Below are 3,978 nucleotides of genomic sequence, written 5' to 3'. Positions count from 1 at the left end.
CCTGACAGAGTTACAGTGTCATCGGCAAACCTCAAAGTTTTTATTTCTTCTCCACAAATTTTAATTCCTACTCCAAATTTTTCTTTTGTTTCCTTTACTGCTTGCTCAATATACAGATTTAGTAATGTCGGGGACAGGCTACAACCCCTTCCTAATCACTGCTTTCTTGTCATGCCCCTTGACTCTTATAACTCCCATATGGTTTCTGTGCAAATTTTAAATAGCCCTTCGCTTCCTGTATTTTACCACTGCCATCTTCAGAATTTGAAAGAGAGAATTCCAATCAACTTTTTCAAAAGATTTCTCTAAGTCTACAAATGCTAGAAACGTAGGTTTGCCTTTCCTTAACCTATCTTCTAAGATAAGTCGTAGGGTCAGTGTCAACTCCCGTGTTCCTACATTTCTACGGAACCCAGACTGATCTCCCGCGATGTCTGCTTCTACTAGGTTTTCCAATCGTCTGTAAAGAATTCGTGTTAATATTTTTCAGCCATGACCAATTAAACTGATAGTTCGGCAATTTTCACACCTGTCAACACCTGATTTCTTGCTAAGGATGACAACTGAGGTTGAAGAACTCTGTTTCCTGTGTTAATTTTTCCATTTTTGAGGGCTAGAGGTGGATAAAGACATATTATGTAGACACAGGCAACAGATCAGCTACTTTTTATTTTTATTGTATGCTGTGAGTGAATGGCAACGGCTTTGCCGCAGGGGATGCACCGGTTCCCGTCAGATCACCGAAGTTAAGTGCTGTCGGACCTGGCTGGCACTTGGATGGATGACCATCCGGGCCGCCATGCGCTGTTGCCATTTTTCGGGGTGCACTCAGGCTCGTGATGCCAATTGAGGAGCTACTCGACCAAACAGTAGCTGCTCCAGTTCAAGAAAACCATCGTAGCGACCGGGAGAGCGGTGTGCTGACCACACGGCCCCCTTATCTGCATTCTTACCTGAGGATGACATGGCGGTCGGATGGTCCCGATGGGCCACTTCTGGCCTGAAGACGGAGTGCTATGAATGAACAGTTGTTAAGTTTTGGTGTGTTACTGTTACCATGATTTCCTTACTGTTTTATTATTTCAGAGAAATGGCAGATGAATCTTTAATCTTTTAAAGCAAATGAAGCATTGTACTGCTTTGCTACCTCACCTCGCAAAAATATTTGTAGACTAGTGTTGGTGCCATTCTGCAATACAACGGATGACTGGCGACGACAGTGAGAAACTTCCACATAGATCAGTTGGGGGAAGTCTTGAACAGCGGATGTACACGCGTATCTTTAGACATGACACTCTGCAACAGGGACATTATTGTCTCAGCAATGCGAGTTTCTTGCTTGCTTCTGTCGGTCCTGTTATTCAACTGGTACTGATCGCTTTTCCTGTTTTCAATCATAACTCAATATCTCAAACTAATGCAAATTTAACGAACAAAAATTATTTCTTTTTTTAAAAAAAAGGTTTATTTAAAAACGAAAAATTTTAGCACTGCTACTATGGCTAATAGATAAAAATAAAAAAAGCACCTGTTATGACCGAGATGAAACAAATATCGAAAAATACCGGTTATTCAGAATTAAAACACCGGTAACGGTTTTAACCGGTCGGTTTTTTCCATCCTTAATCTCCAGTCAGCAACTCTCAGTTTTGTGTGTTTGGCCCAACGAAGACCTGTGATTTCATGAGCACCAGTAAGCTTTAGCCTTTCGAGGCATATCTGACTTTAGATGTCGATTGCATGTAGTTTTCTCTGCAATGTTCGTACAGAAACTGATTAGGATGGACTCGCATCTGCTCACAGCAGCGCTTCCTGTCAGCCTTGAAACCGATTGCCATTGACGAGAAGGCATAGTGTAGCAACTCGACGTGACATGAGCTCAACAAGTCGCTTGAAGTCCCGAGAGAAACACTGAGCCTGCTGCATCTACAGCCGTCCATCATTGCGAAAGTGACCTCTTAATTATGACCCATGAATGTTCAACGGGATTCATGTCAGGCAACCTGGAAGGCAAATCATCCTCTAGAATTATCCAGAATGTTCTTCAAACCAATTCCAAACAACTGTGGCCCGGTGACATGACATAGATGTTTGGGAACATGAAGTCCATGAATGACTGTATATGGTCTCCAAGCCGGCATAACCGTTTCCACTCAATGATCGGTTCACTTGCACCAGACGTATCCTACACACAGCCCACACTATTATGGGGCCATCAACAGCTTGTACAGTATATTGTTGGCAATTTGGGGCGATAGCTTCATGGAGTCTGCGCCACAGTAGAACCCTGCTATCAGCTCTTACCAACTGAAATCTGAACTCATCTGACCGGTCCACAATTTTCCACTTTAGACAAGAACCTAGGAGAGGCGGTGCAGGCGATGTCGTGCTGTTAATGAAAGCACTCGAGTCGGTCCTCTGCTGCCATTGCCCATTAAAGCCACATTTCACCGCACTTTCTAACGGAAATGTTCGTCGTACTTATCACATTGACTTCTGAGGTTATTCCACGTACTGTTATTTCACGTGTGTTGCTTCTCTGTTAGCACTGACAACTCTACGCAAACGCCGCTGCTCTGGGCCGTTAAGTGAAGGTCGTCAGAGACTGCATTGTCCGAGGTGAGAGGTAATGCCTGAAACTTCGTATTCTCCACACACTCTTGACACTGTAGATCTCAGGATATCGAATTCACTAACGATTTCCGAAATGGAATGTCCCATGCGTCTAGCTCCACTACAATTCCGCATTCAAAGTCTGTTAATTCCTTAAAAGACATCATAGTCGCCGTTGACTGTATACAATATTTATTGTTACTACTGCAATTTCGGCCTTATGGCCATTTTCAAGTAACACTGCAAAGTTACATTCTGTCAGAATATAAAACTATCTGACATGAGTACAGGTCGTCGTCAAAATGCAGCCTTTTGACTGTGAGAGTCCCACAAGATCTGCATTTTGACGACGACCTGTACTCATGTCAGATAGTTTTATATTCTGACAGAATGTAACTTTGCAGTGTTACTTGAAAATGGCCATAAGGCCGAAATTGCAATAGTAACAACAAATACAGGGCTATTACAAATGATTGAAGCGATTTCATAAATTCACTGTAGCTCTATTCATTGACATACGGTCACGACACACTACAGATACGTAGAAAAACTCATAAAGTTTTGTTCGGCTGAAGCCGCACTTCAGGTTTCTGCCGCCAGAGCGCTCGAGAGCGCAGTGAGACAAAACGGCGACAGGAGCCGAGAAAGCATATGTCGTGCTTGAAATGCACTCACATCAGTCAGTCATAACAGTGCAACGACACTTCAGGACGAAGTTCAACAAAGATCCACCAACTGCTAACTCCATTCGGCGATGGTATGCGCAGTTTAAAGCTTCTGGATGCCTCTGTAAGGCGAAATCAACGGGTCGGCCTGCAGTGAGCGAAGAAACGGTTGAACGCGTGCGGGCAAGTTCCACGCGTAGCCCGCGGAAGTCGACGAATAAAGCAAGCAGGGAGCTATTTTCATCTTTCAACAGTATGGTGCTCCACCGCACTTCCATCATGATGTTCAGCATTTCTTAAACAGGAGATTGGAAAACCGATGGATCGGTCGTGGTGGAGATCATGATCAGCAATTCATGTCATGGCCTCCACGCTCTCCCGACTTAACCCCATGCGATTTCTTTCTGTGGGGTTATGTGAAAGATTCAGTGTTTAAACCTCCTCTACTAAGAAACGTGCCAGAACTGCGAGCTCGCATCAACGATGCTTTCGAACTCATTGATGGAGTCATGCTGCGCCGAGTGTGGGAGGAACTTGATTATCGGCTTGATGTCTGCCGAATCACTAAAGGGGCACATATCGAACATTTGTGAATGCCTAAAAAAACTTTTTGAGTTTTTGTATGTGTGTGCAAAGCATTGTGAAAATATCTCAAATAATAAAGTTATTGTATAGCTGTGAAATCGCTTCAATCATTTGT

At 43.6% G+C, this 3,978-nt stretch overlaps 1 pseudogene; it reads left to right on the top strand.

Annotated features, from left to right (window-relative positions):
* The first annotated feature begins 695 nt into the window (after positions 1-695).
* On the top strand, positions 696-813 carry LOC124778235 (annotated as a pseudogene).
* The last annotated feature ends 3,165 nt before the right edge of the window (positions 814-3,978 follow it).

This window comes from Schistocerca piceifrons, chromosome 2 (assembly GCF_021461385.2).
Source record: "Schistocerca piceifrons isolate TAMUIC-IGC-003096 chromosome 2, iqSchPice1.1, whole genome shotgun sequence".
Taxonomy (NCBI): domain Eukaryota; kingdom Metazoa; phylum Arthropoda; class Insecta; order Orthoptera; family Acrididae; genus Schistocerca; species Schistocerca piceifrons.
This window is presented reverse-complemented; position numbering and strand designations above follow the sequence as displayed.